Below are 16970 nucleotides of genomic sequence, written 5' to 3'. Positions count from 1 at the left end.
TACATGTTCTTATATCTGATTTGTACTGTGCTCTTGATATAGCCAACCATACCTAATGTACACTAAACATTGATTGACAACGTAAGAACGGGTTTTCGTACAAAAAGTGTACTTGTTGATTCCATCTTTTTCGTATGTGCTCATAATGTATCGGTACTATATGAACTAGCGCTTTCCTACCCAAGACATTCAGACTCATCACATTACATTTGTACCGTATTCTTAGCATTGCCATAATACCTATCATTACATTTTCCTACTCAAAATATACATGTTCATCTTATTTGACGCGGACTGTACTATAACTATTGCCATACTACTTCAAAGTGCAATTCCTAACCAAAATCATACATACCCGTCATATGTTATTCAAACTCTTTTATTGATATAGCCATACCACTTGAAAAAGCACTTTCCTACCAAAATCAATCATGCTCATTACATCTGATTGTGCCATACTCTTAACATGACCATACTAATTGAAATGGAAAGTACGAAGTCATCACATATAATACGGAGTGTTGGCATAAATTGGCTTACTACTGAGACTAGTAATTTCTACTAAAACGAAACTATCTGATGTGAATTGTACTCTTCATATGGCCATACTACTTGCAGTATCACTTTCCAAATCAAACATATACCCTCTTCACATCTGAAATAGGCTCTACTCTGAACACAACCATACTACTTGAAACAGCATTTTCCTCACAAAATTGTACATGCCCATCACATAAGACGCCAGCAGCACTCCTAATATATAGCAAAACTACTTGAAACAGCACTTTACTTTCCAACATAAATATATATGCTCATTATATTTGATACATTTGTACCTAATCGTACATGCTCATCACATCTGTTTCGAACCTTATTGATAACATTGTCATACTCTTTGAAATAGCACTTTCCGACCGAAAACATCACATCTGATGTGGACAGTACCCATCATATGGCCGAATCACTTGAGATAGCACTTAACTACCACACACATATGTGGTTCTCGCATCAGTTGCCGACTTCTATCTCAATATAGCCAAAGAACTTGAAATAGCATTTTCCTACCCCAAAATATTCATAGTCATTACATTTTCTACGACTCCTACTGCTGATATGGGCATATAACTAAAACTAGTACTTTCCTACCAGATTCACACATATTCATACATGTTCTTATATCTGATTTGTACTGTGCTCTTGATATAGCCAACCATACCTAATGTACTCTAAACATTGATTGACAACGTAAGAACGGGTTTTCATACAAAAAGTGTACTTGTTGATTCCATCTTTTTCGTATGTGCTCATAATGTATCGGTACTATATGAACTAGCGCTTTCCTACCCAAAACATTCAGACTCATCACATCACATTTGTACCGTATTTTTAGCATTGCCATAATAACTATCATAGCCTTTTCCTACTCAAAATATACATGTTCATCTTATTTGACGCGGACTGTACTATAACTATTGCCATACTACTTCAAAGTGCAATTCCTAACCAAAATCATACATACACATCATATGTTACTCAAACCATATTATTGATATAGCCATACCACTTGAAAAAGCACTTTCCTACCAAAATCAATCATGCTCATTACATCTGATTGTGCCATACTCTTAACATGACCATACTACTTGAAATGGAAAGTACGAAGTCATCACATATAATACGGAGTGTTGGCATAAATTGGCTTACTACTGAGACTAGTAATTTCTACTAAAACGAAACTATCTGATGTAAATTGTACTCTTCATATGGCCATACTACTTGCAGTATCACTTTCCAAATCAAACATATACCCTCTTCACATCTGAAATAGACTCTACTCTGAACACAACCATACTACTTGAAACAGCATTTTCCTCACAAAATTGTACATGCCCATCACATAAGACGCCAGCAGCACTCCTAATATATAGCAAAACTACTTGAAACAGCACTTTCCAACATAAATATATATGCTCATTATATTTAATACATTTGTACCTAATCGTACATGCTCATCACATCTGTTTCGAACCCTATTCATAACATTGTCATACTCTGTGAAATAGCACTTTTCCACAGAAAACATCACATCTGATGTGGACAGTACCCATCATATGCCCAAATCACTTGAAATAGCACTTAATTACCAAACACATATGTGATTCGTGCATCAGTTGCCGACTTCTCTCTCAATATAGCCAAAGAACTTGAAATAACATTTTTCTACACCAAAATATTCATAGTCATTACATTTTCTCCGACTCCTACTGCTGACATGGTCATATAACTAAAAATAGTACTTTCCTAACAGATTCACACATATTCATACATGTTCTTATATCTGATTTGTACTGTGCTCTTGATATAGCCAACCATACCTAATGTACACTAAACATTGATTGACAACGTAAGAACGGGTTTTCGTACAAAAAGTGTACTTGTTGATTCCATCTTTTTCGTATGTGCTCATAATGTATCGGTACTATATGAACTAGCGCTTTCCTACCCAAAACATTCAGACTCATCACATTACATTTGTACCGTATTCTTAGCATTGCCATAATACCTATCATTACATTTTCCTACTCAAAATATACATGTTCATCTTATTTGACGCGGACTGTACTATAACTATTGCCATACTACTTCAAAGTGCAATTCCTAACCAAAATCATACATACCCGTCATATGTTATTCAAACTCTTTTATTGATATAGCCATACCACTTGAAAAAGCACTTTCCTACCAAAATCAATCATGCTCATTACATCTGATTGTGCCATACTCTTAACATGACCATACTAATTGAAATGGAAAGTACGAAGTCATCACATATAATACGGAGTGTTGGCATAAATTGGCTTACTACTGAGACTAGTAATTTCTACTAAAACGAAACTATCTGATGTGAATTGTACTCTTCATATGGCCATACTACTTGCAGTATCACTTTCCAAATCAAACATATACCCTCTTCACATCTGAAATAGACTCTACTCTGAACACAACCATACTACTTGAAACAGCATTTTCCTCACAAAATTGTACATGCCCATCACATAAGACGCCAGCAGCACTCCTAAGATATAGCAAAACTACTTGAAACAGCACTTTACTTTCCAACATAAATATATATGCTCATTATATTTGATACATTTGTACCTAATCGTATATGCTCATCACATCTGTTTCGAACCCTATTGATAACATTGTCATACTCTATGAAATAGCACCTTACCACCGAAAATATCACATCTGATGTTGACAGTACCCATCATATGCCCAAATCACTTGAGATAGCACTTAACTACCAAACACATATGTGATTCTTGCATCAGTTGCCGACTTCTATCTCAATATAGCCAAAGAACTTGAAATAGCATTTTCCTGCCCCAAAATATTCATAGTCATTACATTTTCTCCGACCCCTATTGCTGACATGGGCATATAACTAAAACTAGTACTTTCCTACCGGATTCACACATATTCATACATGTTCTTATATCTGATTTGTACTGTGCTCTTGATATAGCCAACCATACCTAATGTACTCTAAACATTGATTGACAACGTAAGAACGGGTTTTCATACAAAAAGTGTACTTGTTGATTCCATCTTTTTCGTATGTGCTCATAATGTATCGGTACTATATGAACTAGCGCTTTCCTACCCAAAACATTCAGACTCATCACATCACATTTGTACCGTATTCTTAGCATTGCCATAATACCTATCATAGCATTTTCCTACTCAAAATATACATGTTCATCTTATTTGACGCGGACTGTGCTATAACTATTGCCATACTACTTCAAAGTGCAATTCCTAACCAAAATCATACATACACATCATATGTTACTCAAACCCTATTATTGATATAGCCATACCACTTGAAAAAGCACTTTCCTACCAAAATCAATCATTCTCATTACATCTGATTGTGCCATACTCTTAACATCACCATACTACTTGAAATGGAAAGTACGAAGTCATCACATATAATACGGAGTGTTGGCATAAATTGGCTTACTACTAAGACTAGTAATTTCTACTAAAACGAAACTATCTGATTTGAATTGTACTCTTCATATGGCCATACTTCTTGCAGTATCACTTTCCAAATCAAACATATACCCTCTTCACATCTGAAATAGACTCTACTCTGAACACAACCATACTACTTGAAACAGCATTTTCCTCACAAAATTGTACATGCCCATCACATAAGACGCCAGCAGCACTCCTAATATATAGCAAAACTACTTGAAACAGCACATTCCAACATAAATATATATGCTCATTATATTTGATACATTTGTACCTAATCGTATACGCTCATCACATCTGTTTCGAACCCTATTGATAACATTGTCATACTCTGTGAAATAGCACTTTCCCACCGAAAACATCACATCTGATGTGGACAGTACCCATCATATGGCCAAATCACTTGAGATAGCACTTAACTACCAAACACATATGTGGTTCTCGCATCAGTTGCCGACTTCTATCTCAATATAGCCAAGGAACTTGAAATAGCATTTTCCTACCCCAAAATATTCATAGTCATTACATTTTCTCCGACCCCTACTGCTGACATGGGCATATAACTAAAACTAGTACTTTCCTACCAGATTCACACATATTCATACATGTTCTTATATCTGATTTGTACTGTGATCTTGATATAGCCAACCATACCTAATGTACTCTAAACATTGATTGACAACGTAAGAACGGGTTTTCATACAAAAAGTGTACTTGTTGATTCCATCTTTTTCGTATGTGCTCATAATGTATCGGTACTATATGAACTAGCGCTTTCCTACCCAAAACATTCAGACTCATCACATCACATTTGTACCGTATTCTTAGCATTGCCATAATACCTATCATAGCATTTTCCTACTCAAAATATACATGTTCATCTTATTTGACGCGGACTGTGCTATAACTATTGCCATACTACTTCAAAGTGCAATTCCTAACCAAAATCATACATACACATCATATGTTACTCAAACCCTATTATTGATATAGCCATACCACTTGAAAAAGCACTTTCCTACCAAAATCAAACATGCTCATTAGATCTGATTGTGCCATACTCTTAACATGACCATACTACTTGAAATGGAAAGTGCGAAGTCATCACATATAATATGGAGTGTTGGCATAAATTGGCTTACTACTAAGACTAGTAATTTCTACTAAAACGAAACTATCTGATGTGAATTGTACTCTTCATATGGCCATACTACTTGCAGTATCACTTTCCAAATCAAACATATACCCTCTTCATATCTGAAATGGACTCTACTCTGAACACAACCATACTACTTGAAACAGCATTTTCCTCACAAAATTGTACATGCCCATCACATAAGACGCCAGCAGCACTCCTAATATATAGCAAAACTACTTGAAACAGCACTTTCCAACATAAATATATATGCTCATTATATTTGATACATTTGTACCTAATCGTATATGCTCATCACATCTGTTTCGAACCCTATTGATAACATTGTCATACTCTATGAAATAGCACCTTACCATCGAAAATATCACACCTGATGTTGACAGTACCCATCATATGCCCAAATCACTTGAGATAGCACTTAACTACCAAACACATATGTGATTCTTGCATCAGTTGCCGACTTCTCTCTCAATATAGCCAAAGAACTTGAAATAGCATTTTCCTGCCCCAAAATATTCATAGTCATTACATTTTCTCCGACCCCTATTGCTGACATGGGCATATAACTAAAACTAGTACTTTCCTACCAGATTCACACATATTTATACATGTTCTTATATCTGATTTGTACTGTGATCTTGATATAGCCAACCATACCTAATGTACTCTAAACATTGATTGACAACGTAAGAACGGGTTTTCATACAAAAAGTGTACTTGTTGATTCCATCTTTTTCGTATGTGCTCATAATGTATCGGTACTATATGAACTAGCGCTTTCCTACCCAAAACATTCAGACTCATCACATCACATTTGTACCGTATTCTTAACATTGCCATAATACCAATCATAGCATTTTCCTACTCAAAATATACATGTTCATCTTACTTGACGCCGACTGTACTATAACTTTTGCCATACTACTTCTAAGTGCATTTCCTAACCAAAATCATACATACCCATCATATGTTATTCAAACCCTATTATTAATATAGCCATACCACTTGAAAAAGCACTTTCCTACCAAAATCAAACATGCTCATTACATCTGATTGTGCCATACTCTTAACATGACCATACTACTTGAAATGGAAAGTGCGAAGTCATCACATATAATATGGAGTGTTGGCATAAATTGGCTTACTACTGAGACTAGTAATTTCTACTAAAACGAAACTATCTGATTTGAATTGTACTCTTCATATGGCCATACTTCTTGCAGTATCACTTTCCAAATCAAACATATACCCTCTTCACATCTGAAATAGACTCTACTCTGAACACAACCATACTACTTGAAACAGCATTTTCCTCACAAAATTGTACATGCCCATCACATAAGACGCCAGCAGCACTCCTAATATATAGCAAAACTACTTGAAACAGCACTTTCCAACATAAATATATATGCTCATTATATTTGATACATTTGTACCTAATCGTACATGCTCATCACATCTGTTTCGAACCCTATTGATAACATTGTTATACACTGTGAAATAGCACATTCCCACCGAAAACATCACATCTGATGTGGACAGTACCCATCATATTGCCGAATCACTTGAAATAGCACTAAACTACCACACACATATGTGGTTCTCGCATTAGTTGCCGACTTCTATCTCAATATAGCCAAGGAACTTGAAATAGCATTTTCCTACCCCAAATTATTCATAGTCATTACATTTTCTCCGACTCCTACTGCTGATATGGGCATATAACTAAAACTAGTACTTTCCTACCAGATTCACACATATTCATACATGTTCTTATATCTGATTTGTACTGTGATCTTGATATAGCCAACCATACCTAATGTACTCTAAACATTGATTGACAACGTAAGAACGGGTTTTCATACAAAAAGTGTACTTGTTGATTCCATCTTTTTCGTATGTGCTCATAATGTATCGGTACTATATGAACTAGCGCTTTCCTACCCAAAACATTCAGACTCATCACATCACATTTGTACCGTATTCTTAGCACTGCCATAATACCTATCATAGCATTTTCCTACTCAAAATATACATGTTCATCTTATTTGACGCGGACTGTACTATAACTATTGCCATACTACTTCAAAGTGCAATTCCTAACCAAAATCATACATACCCATCATATGTTATTCAAACCCTATTATTAATATAGCCATACCACTTGAAAAAGCACTTTCCTACCAAAATCAAACATGCTCATTACATCTGATTGTGCCATACTCTTAAAATGACCATACTACTTGAAATGGAAAGTACGAAGTCATCACATATAATACGGAGTGTTGGCATAAATTGGCTTACTACTGAGACTAGTAATTTCTACTAAAACGAAACTATCTGATTTGAATTGTACTCTTCATATGGCCATACTTCTTGCAGTATCACTTTCCAAATCAAACATATACCCTCTTCACATCTGAAATAGACTCTACTCTGAACACAACCATACTACTTGAAACAGCATTTTCCTCACAAAATTGTACATGCCCATCACATAAGACGCCAGCAGCACTCCTAATATATAGCAAAACTACTTGAAACAGCACTTTCCAACATAAATATATATGCTCATTATATTTGATACATTTGTACCTAATCGTACATGCTCATCACATCTGTTTCGAACCCTATTGATAACATTGTTATACTCTGTGAAATAGCACATTCCCACCGAAAACATCACATCTGATGTGGACAGTACCCATCATATTGCCGAATCACTTGAAATAGCACTAAACTACCACACACATATGTGGTTCTCGCATTAGTTGCCGACTTCTATCTCAATATAGCCAAGGAACTTGAAATAGCATTTTCCTACCCCAAATTATTCATAGTCATTACATTTTCTCCGACTCCTACTGCTGATATGGGCATATAACTAAAACTAGTACTTTCCTACCAGATTCACACATATTCATACATGTTCTTATATCTGATTTGTACTGTGATCTTGATATAGCCAACCATACCTAATGTACTCTAAACATTGATTGACAACGTAAGAACGGGTTTTCATACAAAAAGTGTACTTGTTGATTCCATCTTTTTCGTATGTGCTCATAATGTATCGGTACTATATGAACTAGCGCTTTCCTACCCAAAACATTCAGACTCATCACATCACATTTGTACCGTATTCTTAGCACTGCCATAATACCTATCATAGCATTTTCCTACTCAAAATATACATGTTCATCTTATTTGACGCGGACTGTACTATAACTATTGCCATACTACTTCAAAGTGCAATTCCTAACCAAAATCATACATACCCATCATATGTTATTCAAACCCTATTATTAATATAGCCATACCACTTGAAAAAGCACTTTCCTACCAAAATCAAACATGCTCATTACATCTGATTGTGCCATACTCTTAAAATGACCATACTACTTGAAATGGAAAGTACGAAGTCATCACATATAATACGGAGTGTTGGCATAAATTGGCTTACTACTGAGACTAGTAATTTCTACTAAAACGAAACTATCTGATTTGAATTGTACTCTTCATATGGCCATACTTCTTGCAGTATCACTTTCCAAATCAAACATATACCCTCTTCACATCTGAAATAGACTCTACTCTGAACACAACCATACTACTTGAAACAGCATTTTCCTCACAAAATTGTACATGCCCATCACATAAGACGCCAGCAGCACTCCTAATATATAGCAAAACTACTTGAAACAGCACTTTACTTTCCAACATAAATATATATGCTCATTATATTTGATAACTTTGTACCTAATCGGACATGCTCATCACATCTGTTTCGAACCCTATTGATAACATTATCATAATCTGTGAAATAGCACTTTCCCACCGAAAACATCACATCTGATGTGGACAGTACCCATCATATGGCCGAATCACTTGAGATAGCACTTAACTACCAAACACATATGTGGTTGTCGCATCATTTGCCGACTTCTATCTCAATATAGCCAAAGAACTTGAAATAGCATTTTCCTACCCCAAAATATTCATAGTCATTACATTTTCTCCGACTCCTACTGCTGATATGGGCATATAACTAAAACTAGTACTTTCCTACCAGATTCACACATATTCATACATGTTCTTATATCTGATTTGTACTGTGATCTTGATATAGCCAACCATACCTAATGTACTCTAAACATTGATTGACAACGTAAGAACGGGTTTTCATACAAAAAGTGTACTTGTTGATTCCATCTTTTTCGTATGTGCTCATAATGTATCGGTACTATATGAACTAGCGCTTTCCTACCCAAAACATTCAGACTCATCACATCACATTTGTACCGTATTCTTAGCACTGCCATAATACCTATCATAGCATTTTCCTACTCAAAATATACATGTTCATCTTATTTGACGCGGACTGTACTATAACTATTGCCATACTACTTCAAAGTGCAATTCCTAACCAAAATCATACATACCCATCATATGTTATTCAAACCCTATTATTAATATAGCCATACCACTTGAAAAAGCACTTTCCTACCAAAATCAAACATGCTCATTACATCTGATTGTGCCATACTCTTAACATGACCATACTACTTGAAATGGAAAGTACGAAGTCATCACATATAATACGGAGTGTTGGCATAAATTGGCTTACTACTGAGACTAGTAATTTCTACTAAAACGAAACTATCTGATTTGAATTGTACTCTTCATATGGCCATACTTCTTGCAGTATCACTTTCCAAATCAAACATATACCCTCTTCACATCTGAAATAGACTCTACTCTGAACACAACCATACTACTTGAAACAGCATTTTCCTCACAAAATTGTACATGCCCATCACATAAGACGCCAGCAGCACTCCTACTATATAGCAAAACTACTTGAAACAGCACTTTCCAACATAAATATATATGCTCATTATATTTGATACATTTGTACCTAATCGTACATGCTCATCACATCTGTTTCGAACCCTATTGATAACATTGTTATACTCTGTGAAATAGCACATTCCCACCGAAAACATCACATCTGATGTGGACAGTACCCTTCATATGGCCGAATCACTTGAAATAGCACTAAACTACCACACACATATGTGGTTCTCGCATCAGTTGCCGACTTCTATCTCAATATAGCCAAAGAACTTGAAATAGCATTTTCCTACCCCAAAATATTCATAGTCATTACATTTTCTCCGACTCCTACTGCTGATATGGGCATATAACTAAAACTAGTACTTTCCTACCAGATTCACACATATTCATACATGTTCTTATATCTGATTTGTACTGTGATCTTGATATAGCCAACCATACCTAATGTACTCTAAACATTGATTGACAACGTAAGAACGGGTTTTCATACAAAAAGTGTACTTGTTGATTCCATCTTTTTCGTATGTGCTCATAATGTATCGGTACTATATGAACTAGCGCTTTCCTACCCAAAACATTCAGACTCATCACATCACATTTGTACCGTATTCTTAGCACTGCCATAATACCTATCATAGCATTTTCCTACTCAAAATATACATGTTCATCTTATTTGACGCGGACTGTACTATAACTATTGCCATACTACTTCAAAGTGCAATTCCTAACCAAAATCATACATACCCATCATATGTTATTCAAACCCTATTATTAATATAGCCATACCACTTGAAAAAGCACTTTCCTACCAAAATCAAACATGCTCATTACATCTGATTGTGCCATACTCTTAACATGACCATACTACTTGAAATGGAAAGTACGAAGTCATCACATATAATACGGAGTGTTGGCATAAATTGGCTTACTACTGAGACTAGTAATTTCTACTAAAACGAAACTATCTGATTTGAATTGTACTCTTCATATGGCCCTACTACTTGCAGTATCACTTTCCAAATCAAACATATACCCTCTTCACATCTGAAATAGACTCTACTCTGAACACAACCATACTACTTGAAACAGCATTTTCCTCACAAAATTGTACATGCCCATCACATAAGACGCCAGCAGCACTCCTAATATATAGCAAAACTACTTGAAACAGCACTTTACTTTCCAACATAAATATATATGCTCATTATATTTGATACATTTGTACCTAATCGTACATGCTCATCACATCTGTTTCGAACCTTATTGATAACATTGTCATACTCTGTGAAATAGCACTTTCCCACCGAAAACATCACATCTGATGTGGACAGTACCCATCATATGGCCGAATCACTTGAGATAGCACTTAACTACCAAACACATATGTGGTTGTCGCATCATTTGCCGACTTCTATCTCAATATAGCCAAAGAACTTGAAATAGCATTTTCCTACCCCAAAATATTCATAGTCATTACATTTTCTCCGACTCCTACTGCTGATATGGGCATATAACTAAAACTAGTACTTTCCTACCAGATTCACACATATTCATACATGTTCTTATATCTGATTTGTACTGTGATCTTGATATAGCCAACCATACCTAATGTACTCTAAACATTGATTGACAACGTAAGAACGGGTTTTCATACAAAAAGTGTACTTGTTGATTCCATCTTTTTCGTATGTGCTCATAATGTATCGGTACTATATGAACTGGCGCTTTCCTACCCAAAACATTCAGACTCATCACATCACATTTGTACCGTATTCTTAGCACTGCCATAATACCTATCATAGCATTTTCCTACTCAAAATATACATGTTCATCTTATTTGACGCGGACTGTACTATAACTATTGCCATACTACTTCAAAGTGCAATTCCTAACCAAAATCATACATACCCATCATATGTTATTCAAACCCTATTATTAATATAGCCATACCACTTGAAAAAGCACTTTCCTACCAAAATCAAACATGCTCATTACATCTGATTGTGCCATACTCTTAACATGACCATACTACTTGAAATGGAAAGTACGAAGTCATCACATATAATACGGAGTGTTGGCATAAATTGGCTTACTACTGAGACTAGTAATTTCTACTAAAACGAAACTATCTGATTTGAATTGTACTCTTCATATGGCCATACTTCTTGCAGTATCACTTTCCAAATCAAACATATACCCTCTTCACATCTGAAATAGACTCTACTCTGAACACAACCATACTACTTGAAACAGCACATTTGTGATCAGATGTGATGAGTGTACTATGGTTTGAAAAGTGTAATTTCAAGTAAGGTGGTCATTTGTAGAGTAGGCATCGAATCGGGTGTGATGAAAATGAATGAATTTAGGTAAGAAAGTGCTATTCAAAGTAGTCTGGCATCACATGTAATGAGCAAGTACATTTTAGGTATGAAATTGCTATTTTACGTAGCATGACTATGTCAGGTGTACATTTCACACTAGATGTGAAGAGCATGTATGTTTATTTGATAAAGCTTATGTTTAAAGTGGTATAGTCATGTTTATAATATGGTTTGCGTCAAATTTGATGAGCATATATGATTTAGGTAGGAAAGTGCTATTTCGCGTAGTATAGCAATATTAAGGGTACATACCAAATCAGATGTGATAAACAGGTATGATTCTAGTACCAATGTGCTTTTTCAGGTAGTATGACTGTGTTCAGAGTTCAATCCACATGGTATGTGATTCGCATGGATAATTTGGATACAAAAATGGTATTTCGCATGGTATTGCTATCTTTGAAATCATAAAATGGTCATTTTAGAGGGACGAGAGGGTATTACTTACCATGAGCATGAATGATTTTGGGTAGAAAAGTGATCTTTCATGTAGAATGGCCATGTTTATAGTACAATTATCGACATATGCGATGAACATGTATGTTTTGGGTAGGAACATGCTATTTCAAGTCGTGAGGTTATACATAGAACACAGTACGAATCAAATATGATGAGCATGTATGATGTAGGTAGGAAAGTGCTTTTTCACGTAGTATTGCGATATCAAGGGTATATGCCAATTCACATGTGATAAGCGTGTATGATTCTGGTACGAATGTCCAATTTCAAGAAGTATGACCATGTTCAGAGTTCAGTCCATATCATATGTGATTAGCATGGATGATTTGGTTTTAAAAATGATATTTAACATAGTATTGTTATCTTTGGAATTGTAAAATGGTTAAATGGGTAGGAAAATGATATTTCAAGTACTTTGGGACTCACTAACCACATCTGAGTTAAATGGCCACCCCACCCCCTCTATGTAGTACCAAAACACAATGAACCTAGACCTATGCATTGTAAGTGCATTATTTGTGTGTTTTCTGATTAAAATTAGTCAAAATAAAGCCGAGAATGTGTACTTTAAAATCATACATGTAATATACTATAAAAGTGTATGAATATTGTTTACATGTGTGGGTAATTTGCCTCCATGTTGTCAGTAAGCAGAAAGGGTAAAATTATGGATTTTCATTATTATTTAATCAAGTAAATTTTGTGAAGAATTTCGACAGTCAATAGATTTTGATGTCCCAAAGTAAAGGTAAAAGACTGGAGAATGGCAACATATATTTATTGTTTCATTTATTTAAAATACAAGGGAATACAAATACTTTCAACAATTATCATTACACTATTATCTAGTACAAATGTATCATGATACCTGTAAAAAATATACTAAGCTACTATTTTTCCTTCATTCCTCTTGGTGCACAAAACGAAGCCTTACAGCATATGAAGTTTTCAACTTGCCATGGGTAAATGTAACTAAGTACCTAACTTTCCCTGACCCAAATTTCACTTGCCCTGGGTAACAGGAATAGGAATCCTAGAAGACTGCTTTAAGTAATAAACTGGTTGGTTATGCAAAATTTGTGTTCACAGCACAGAGTTATATATAAATCCTTGTTCACAGTAATGGTTAAGTTTAAATTTAAAAGTATGGTTTAATTGGACTGTCCATTGTGTTGGCTTAATGTGTAAACACAAGTGGAAAAAAAGAGATAGACAACTTAATGCATACTGTATATGCATGCACAAATGTATATAGTAAATGTACCCGATATCAGAATAATGACATTTCCACTGGGCTTTGCCACATATAAGAAACAAGAACATACTTAATGTATTCAATTTTCTTTAATTATACATGTACAGTTATATCACATTTTACCACAATATGTCTTATACCAGATACTGAAAACGTTTGCAACTGTATTGTTTTACATTTTTATATTAAGAGTCAGTCTTGAACAGATAACTGGAAATAGGTAAATACATCTAATATTTAATCTGCGCCTTCCTCATGCTCAAAATATAATGTGTTGATTCTCCCATACTAAACATTTACTGAATTTAAGTCATTGTGTGTCCAATATGCTGTTGAAATGGGTCAAATCAGTTGAATAATTGACATGCAAGTCATGTTTCCTTCTGCTTCATATACATGTGCATTGTCTATTAATTCAATTCACACTGCTTAGGATGCTGAAAATTAAAACAAACCAGTATCAATATACATGTAATACATATAAAAATTGAAAGCTTTTCATAATTGTAAGCTTTTAATATCTATATATGATTATAAATTGCATGTACATTGTACTTGTACTATTTTGTTAAGACCTGATTGAAAAGGATGGTAACAGCTGTGATACCGCACTTGATTGTGTTTTATAATGCAACTTCAGTATGTATTCAATACATTGTTAAGTAGAAAATACATGTTTAATGACAGTTCCCTGGTGGACTCATGTCATATTTAGCAATGAGTAGGAGGTTCGATTCCTCTTGTTCTGTAAATAATTTTAAAATTGAATGGTTAAATGAAATAAATTAAAATGAAAAAGGAACAACCATTTGATCTTTATGGGAAGAGCTACATTTGTAAACTATCCTGCCTTATTATTTTGTGAAAAAAAAAGGTCCTGCCTTTATTATTTTAACAATTTTATTAGGACAATCATTGATCCGTTTTTTTTTTGTTTTTGTTTTGTTTCATAAAGTGAATATTTCAATATTTCTTTTTTATTTCATTTTTAAGCATACCTCCCCCCCCCCCCCCACAAAAAAACACACACACATACGCATACACATACATGTAAAGTGCAATTGTTACAATGTATTTCTGACTTACTGTTGTCTGTTATTTTTGGTTTGTAGTACTGTAGTTTCTAAGCATATTTTTAATACTGTAATTAAGACAACTTGACTGGTAATGTGTTTGAAATAAATGTACATTTTGTAAACGAAGGTTAATTTCATAATACTGCCTTTCATGATCAAATTTCTATCTTAGTAACTGCATCAATAATAAGCAAATTTTTATCGTTGATGAAATTAATCTTTTTTACGATCGCAGCATCTCATACATTATGTATTTTAATAGGAGGTTCCTAAGAACAAACATAAGAAATGGCGGACTAGCAAAATATGAACTACAAACTAGGCATGTGTAGAATGAGCTGTAAATGTGAGCTAGATCAATAAGATTTCTCTAAAATGCAAATTAATATCATAAATGATGATAAATCATTGTAAAACCTTATCATAATTATGAAAACATTAGGTTCAAATGGGCAAAATCAAGTTATTTCATAAAACCAAGGCTCGGTTTTACCAGGACAATAATAAACATGGCTTTTCCATTTACCTGGTTAATTTCTTTTTATATCTACCGAATTTGTGTATCTCCTTATGATAAATCCAAAATTTACAACTTTCTGAATCGATATATTATAATTTCACGTAAATCTGTCCATTCGATCGCTAGAAATTACATTTTGAAAAAGTTGTGTTTAAAATCTTGAAGTCATACAGAAAATTTTAACATGGCGGCAACCGAAAGATTGAGTCCCCTGGAACTACCACTTGTACAGCCATTGCACATACAAATAGTCTCAGGTCTAATCGTCCTCGATAATGACAAGGTCCGATAAATTCCTAATAGCAAAGGATGGTTACCTGTTTGGAACGACTATGTTCGGATAACAGTCAGAAAAAAATCCTTTTCGGGCGTGGCTGTTCTTTTGAGGTTCTGTTGTGGAACATTGAAGTTCCCAAATAATCGCAGAATTTTTCATTAGAAATTTTAGCTCTTCAATCATTTAAGTAAATGTCTCTCTTCATTGAAATGATAGTAAAATCCTAATGAAAATGCTGGTGTTGATGAATGAGTTGCACTTATCCTTAAAATGGACCTCTTTTCCTGGTTCCCCCGACCTATCCATTTTTCAAAACATCTTTTTTTACTTGAGTATTATATTTTAAGGGCGAAATTTGATCGGGGGAATTTCTTATTTATAACGTTTTTAAAAAAATACAACTGACCAATCGATTGACCAGCAAAAATTAATACTATACAACCTCCGATATTCAAAAAATGCTTTATAACTTGATGGAAAATTTCGACCAAATCAATTCTCCTAACGTTGGAAAAATTTTGTATTCGCCCAAAATGGCAAGGGCGAGTATATATATATATATATATATATATATATATATATATATATATATATATATATATATATATAAAATGATATAAAAAATAAAAACGGCCATATCGACTACATCAACAATAACCTAGGATGTCATAATTTAATTTTCTACGGATGTAGTTTCGGGTTATCCAAAAAACACCGTCAAAAGATTAATTTCTATTTCGTTTTGCATTTGAAGTGAACTTTTCTAATAGTTCATGTTAAACGTATTGAAACTAATTACAAGACATTGCTTAAAGCATATACATGGTATAAAGTAACTTGATCTATATAAAACGAAAAAAATCATTAAAAAAGAATATAACGCACAATAAAAAATCAACAAAAATAAAAACGATACTGTAATTTTGTAACCTATATCTAAAT

The 16970-nt window shown here is 34.2% G+C and overlaps 1 long non-coding RNA gene across 1 annotated transcript; it reads right to left on the bottom strand.

Annotated features, from left to right (window-relative positions):
* Positions 1 to 14225: 14225 nt before the first annotated feature.
* Positions 14226 to 16625, bottom strand: LOC148626445 (uncharacterized). The gene is made up of 2 exons (XR_015920070.1): positions 15758 to 16625; positions 14226 to 14592 (listed from the first exon to the last, which is right to left on the bottom strand). It is a non-coding gene; the product is annotated as an uncharacterized LOC148626445 (long non-coding RNA).
* Between the last annotated feature and the right edge of the window lie 345 nt (positions 16626 to 16970).

This window comes from Perna viridis, chromosome 2, assembly GCF_037379345.1.
Source record: "Perna viridis isolate PV_CMFRI_1.1 ecotype Kerala chromosome 2, ASM3737934v1, whole genome shotgun sequence".
In the NCBI taxonomy this organism is placed as follows: Eukaryota; Metazoa; Mollusca; class Bivalvia; order Mytilida; family Mytilidae; genus Perna; species Perna viridis.
This window is presented reverse-complemented; position numbering and strand designations above follow the sequence as displayed.